The 6,173-nt window shown below is 41.7% G+C and overlaps 1 pseudogene; it reads left to right on the top strand.

Annotated features, from left to right (window-relative positions):
* Nucleotides 1-1,355: 1,355 nt before the first annotated feature.
* LOC125209292 (putative receptor-like protein kinase At5g39000) lies at nt 1,356-3,717 on the top strand (annotated as a pseudogene).
* The last annotated feature ends 2,456 nt before the right edge of the window (nt 3,718-6,173 follow it).

Below are 6,173 nucleotides of genomic sequence, written 5' to 3'. Positions count from 1 at the left end.
CAGTTGAATCCCGGTGGCCCCCAATCGGTTGTGAGTTCCCGCCGGTCAATGGTACCGTCGGGCGTCGCGCCTCATCGCTGATCTCCATGAGTTCCAGATGAAAAGCACCAGTTTGTTAAGATAACGATTTTCTTAACGAAGAAATCCTGTCACTGAACCAACAACACACGAGTCCGGCGTCCCTAAGCTTGGGATCGGCGGCTGAAACAAAACGAGGAGGTGGCTGGCGCGGAAGAGAATTCCGTCGGCAGCGTGCAGAGTTTTGTTGTTTGCGTGTTGCACAAGTATGTGGGCAAATATTACTTCATTAATTGATTGACGGAATTAATGAAAGCCCTATTTATAACCTCTAAGGACCCTAGGGTTGGTTCGACCTAAACCTACATCGGGAAAGAACCAACAAAGAAAACCCGACGGAGCTTATAAAACGCTGAATAAAATAAGTTCGTAAATGCCAAAAAAAATATCCAAAAATACTTAACAAAATAACAGAATAAAATAAAATAAACTAAAGAGCTGCTCCACGCCTTTATTTGGAGCTGTAACCACGAAGGCGCTCAGGCTGCTTTAGACTCTCCCGAGGTCGGAGCTGCCTTCCCGTCAGAGCCGTCTCCATCTCTGCCTGGCTCAACTCTTCCTTCTGCTGCTCCGCTGCTTCTCCCGTGGACTCGGTTGACACTACTGTATCTACATGGCTGTCATCAAGAACCTCCGCCGGAGGATCGGGCGTTGGTGCGTTCGTAACACTTTATGACAAGAATCTCCCTTCCATAATCCACGAACCTATTGCCGTTTCCACCATATCCACATATTCCTAGGATCCGAGCTAGTGAAAAGCGATTACTGAGTTGATTTTCCCTGGACAATGGTTTATTATCCTCCCTGGTAAACATTTTATGGGATAATTTGTGCTGCAAATAGACTAAAATGAGTATGCAACATATTTGGAACAAGATACTATATATTTGAGTGTGCAGCAGTGTCAGAAGACTGGCACTTTGATGGCTGATAATCTTGAACACTTCAAATCCTTCAAGTGGGCCATGTCGAGAGTGCAGAGAAATAGAGATATCCCCTTGCTAGAGCTCTTCATCCACCACCATATAGTTGTTATACCAAAAGAGCTCTCTATTTCCCCTCCTCTGTTGGAGCATGTGAGCACTGGTTAAGGCCACCCTGCCATTGATGAGAAGCACAAAATCCATGTGGAGTCCTGCCTCACCAAATACTTGAGTCCATGTCTTACTAGTACCCATTTTTGAGTCTTCTCCAACACTAGGTTGTTTAGACCACATCCCGAACATGGAAGCGATGTCATCCCCGGACGAAGCAGGCCCTCATTTTACGTGCTGGTAATGAAGCCTTTCAAGCGCGGTGCTGTAGTCAATTGCGGCAACCACACCACCACAGTAAGGAGGAGTGATGGAAGGTATTGAGATAATCTCAATCTCATTGACAAAAGCATAGTTGATCGAAATGTGATAAGGATCTGCGGCGGCCGGCGAACATAACAAGGAAGAAGATAATCATGTTATCGTGCAACAACTCAAAAATGAGATGAGATGATTACAGAGCCGGTAGTAGTGAAATTGAGGGTCAACTCAAGAAGACCGCGCGCCTCTCCCTCTCCCGATTTTCCTACTCATTTGACCTAGCTCCAGGCCAAAAAGTCATTCGACTTCATTTCAATCCCGTCGCCTACCACGGTTTCCAGAGCTTCAACGACTTTTTCACTGTCGAAGCAGGTCCCTACACTCTCCTCTCCAATTTCAGCGCTTCCATAACTGCTCGTGCTCTGTCTCTCAAAACTGAATCCAAACACACCTATGCTTTCATCAACGGGATTGAGATCATAGCAGTCCCCTCAGCCATTTCCTACTGCCACTCCGGGGATACTGGAATCCGCATAACTACAGTGCCCATCTCGACAGCAGCACTGCCCTTGAAATCGCTCATCGCCGCAACGTAAAACGGAGATGCGATCACACCGTGTTCCGGATATGGGAATCATCTATTCAACAAAACTCATCAAGGATATGGAGAGTAAGTGTTGATGTCGGGTTTAGGTACATGGTGAGGCTTCATTTATGCGAGCTCGGCCTCCAAATGCACGACGATTTCATCCTTCGTATCGATGCCATGGTTGCTTTCACTAGCCCTGATGATTTGGTTTTGCTCCGAAAAACCTATAACTACATGGTGATGGTGGAAGGCCAGAAACGCGAGGGGAAGAGAAACATCTCCGTTTCTCTCCACTCCCGCCGTGAATTCTTGGATAAGCATTGCCCCTTTGAAGGATTTGAAGTCTTTAAGTTAAGCAACCATGACATGAGTCTTGCTAGTCCCAATCCTCCTCTCCCTTCAAAACTTCACCATGTTGTTGCTAGTGAACCATCCATTGTTACTAAGACAATTGTTGTCACTGCCTTACTTTGTCTCCCAAACGTCGTCTTCCATCTGCTGTAGCGTGGCAAACCACCGGACAGGGCGAATCATCTCTGTCGCTGCTTCTCATTGTCTGAGATGCAACGAAGAGCTTCCACGAAGGGAATGTGGTGGGAAGAGGTGGATTTGGGAAAGTGTACAGAGGGTTCGTGGATAATGGGAGAGAGATGGTAGCCGTGAAGAGATTAAAGTCAGGCTCAAAACAAGGGGAGCGTGAGTTCTTGACAGAGATCGAGACACTTGATAGACTTCGACATGGGAATCTAGTTTCCCTGGTTGGATACTGCAAGGAGAAAAATGAAATGATTCTTGTTTACGAATTCATGCCAAATGGCACTCTGGCGGACCATCTCTACAAGAAGAACGATCGCTTACATCCCCTCTCGTGGGAGCAGCGCCTTAAGATATGCACTGGAGTAGACTATCTCCACACTGGGCGAGGCATCATACACCGCGATGTGAAGTCCTCAAACATCCTCTTGGATGAAATGCTCGTGGATAAAGTATCAGATTTCGGGCTAGCTAAGCCTTCAACTGGTGGGAACGAGGGGCAGAGCACGCAAGTGAAAGGGACACGGGGGTATTTGGACCCGAACTATAATGGCACTCGTAGAGTGACACAGAAGAGCGACACCTACTCTTTTGGTGTGGTGTTGCTGGAAGTACTGAGCGAGAGAGCTGCAGCGGATGGGGTGGCAATGTGGGCTAAAGAGGGGATTGGAAAAGGGGAAGTTGCTAAGATTGTGGCTCCGAGTTTGAGAGGGGAGATATCAGCAGTTAGTTTGGATACATTTGTGGGAGTTGCGGAGAGATGTGTGGCTGATGAACCAAAGGAACGGCCGGAGATGACGGAGATTATCATACAGCTTGAGCTTGCACTTGTGCAGCAGCAGGGACATGGTGTGTCTTCATTAACTCAGGAGATTAGTGTTGGAGTTGATCAGTTGTTAATCAGCTAGTAATGAGTTAACAATGATGAATTCAAGAAAAAAGCCATATAAAGTTTGCTCGACAGTTTGGAAGAGTTTTTGGAAGATTAGGAAGCCATCTTTATGCAAAACACACTTGGTTGGCATCTCAGGTATAACAATTTTTTTCTATGTACATTTTACTAAATCAAAGATTCAATTTTTATGTTGCCATTGTTTTCTGCCCGCCATTAAATGTCCCACTTTTCTACTTTTGTTCGACCGTCATTACATGTCTCATTTGAAATTTACTACAGCATCATCAAGTTTGCATTGCATGGAGAGGGATGGTATACAGATTTGATTGCTGCCCAATGTAAGTCTCTCAAATAAATAGCAACATATATATACATATATACAACAAATGGTTGCTAAATTTGGAGATTGGGTGTTGTAGTTGATACATGTTAGTATCATATTGAAATTTTCTCTATTATCTTTGATGTTGATATGTTATAGCTGGATACTTTTTGGTGAAGGCACAAAACCCAAATATAAATCTTTACGTACATATATATATGTCTGTATTTTAAAGAAATGGGTGGTTTGCGGTTTCTTGAGATGTTTATTATCCATGGCCGCCATCATTTGTTGCCTCTAGGGCCTATATAGTCGAAGGCAACATCTCCGTGGTTACATCTTCGGCTAGCCCCTTTTCCGCATGTCGTCTGAATCGGACATCCACGGCCACCATCCATTTGCTACCTCTTAGGCCTACATCTTTAGTGCCAACTTCTCTAGTGGTCACACCTTTGGCTAACCCCTTTTGCAAGTCCTAATCCGTTAATTAATAAGCATATAAGTTAGGAAGTTCTAGCTCAATCTAAAATCATGGTCAAATGTAACGGATTGACGAAGCTACAGACAAAGGCCATGGAATTTATTTTATGCAATCGAAGAGTTACTTTTCATAATGGTCGACCATAATGGTTTTTTTGCCAAATTAGAAATAGTCGGTAGTGCTCCAAGATCACATGTTCATTTTCGTGTTCAAGTTCATGTCTAGTGAATCTTTAACAGATCGTGTTCATGTTTGATCGTATCCGGTGGCAGGGACACATTTAAGATTGGTGCCAATTTAGTTGAAATAGTTTATATATTCTTATAAAACAAATTTTATCCCACCTAAGATTAAAATAAACTAAATCTTGGTCTTGGACTTTTGAATGTTCTGGTGTGCACCCTTTTCACCTAGTTTGGTTACTCCCTTCGTTCCACTTTAGGATTTCCAGTCATTTTTCTGCACTCGTTTTATAAAAAATATAGTAGTAATAAATATAGTTAAAGTGGAGAAATGGTAAAGTAAAGAGAAAATAATGTTGAGATGATAATAAATAATTTAAAGTAGAGAAATGGTAAAGTAAGAGAGAAAATAATGTTGAGAAGAACGGGTGCAGAAAAATGATTGGGACTCCTAAAGTGGGACGAGGGAGTGTTTCATAATTTCAATTTAACTAACTTTGAGATTGAATACAATATGTTTAATCGGGTGCGTTATATTGCTAACTATTTAAATTGTTAACTCATCAATGTTGTGTATTAAGAATGTCAACACAGTGACATTAAAATGTCAACACATAATATCAACACATTATATTGAAGTTCAGCAAAATTATATGTTGACATTTTAATGTCTATCGTATTAACATTTTTTATACACTGCATTGATGAGTTAGCAAGTTAGCAACTTAAGAAAGTTAGCAATTCATCACACCCCATGTTTAATCAGTGTAAATGTACTAACAATTTTTGAAGTACTTGTAAATTTGAATATTTGTTTGGGCTCGACTAAGCAAGAATAAGCTCATGGGCCTCAATGAAGTGAATAAAATTGGTCATATATCTTTAGTTGGGCTTCATTTATCTGTTTCAATTGGCATTTATTTAACCACTCTTAGAAAACTTAAAATGGTCCACTAATTCCAGGCCCAGTTGGAATTTTAGGTTTTGACTTTTGACACAGTATATAGGATTATAATGCATCTCATAAACTAAAAAATAATAATAAAATGCAAACAGCCGCTGATATCAATAATAAACTATGAAATGTAGTACTCCCTCCGTTCCGCTTTAGCAGTTCCATTGACTTTTCTGCACTCGTTTTATAAAAATGATAATAAATAGCTAAAATATAGAAATAATAAAGTAAAAAAGAGAATAATGTAGATAAGACTCTTCTCTACATTATTCTCTTTTTTACTTTATTATCACTTAGTTTGGAATGTTTGGAAATGAAATACGAATCACTTAGAAAGATGTAGTTCATTTGGTATTAATTTGAGACCTTGGTTGCATTCTACGGGACTCCCCACATTGGCAAACGACGGCGATACAAGGGTTGAGGATCGCCGGATGAAGAACGGTGATCGAGATTCAGAGAGACAAAAGTGAGTAATGAGTTCTGGAATTGCAATTCTTTCTTCTTCCTTCTTTTTACTACACTTTTCTAAAACATTCTTATCTGAAGCTATCATTTGGACAAATACCTAGGCTGAGGACTGAAGTGAACTCTAGGCTGTCTCGGCAGCTGTTTCTAGCGTCTCTACTACTTGCTGCATTGTGGGTGTGCATTTAGGATTCATATCAAGACAGCTGAGGGCGAGCTCGGCTACTTTCGGATCAATTATCTGCTTCCACTTCCTCTGGTCAGACAGAGGACCAAGTTTTGTTGCTCACTGCTTCGTCTCTTGTCAAATACTCGCAAACCTGCCAGCTTACATTGTCAAGCAATATGTTTGAGGACTTGAAGTCCCTGTAGAT

Source organism: Salvia hispanica, chromosome 3 (genome assembly GCF_029641045.1).
Source record: "Salvia hispanica isolate PSC_SH4W2 chromosome 3, Shi_PSC_v1, whole genome shotgun sequence".
NCBI classification, from domain to species: Eukaryota; Viridiplantae; Streptophyta; class Magnoliopsida; order Lamiales; family Lamiaceae; genus Salvia; species Salvia hispanica.
Note: the sequence above shows the minus strand (reverse complement) of the source record. Positions and strands in the feature narration are given on the sequence as shown.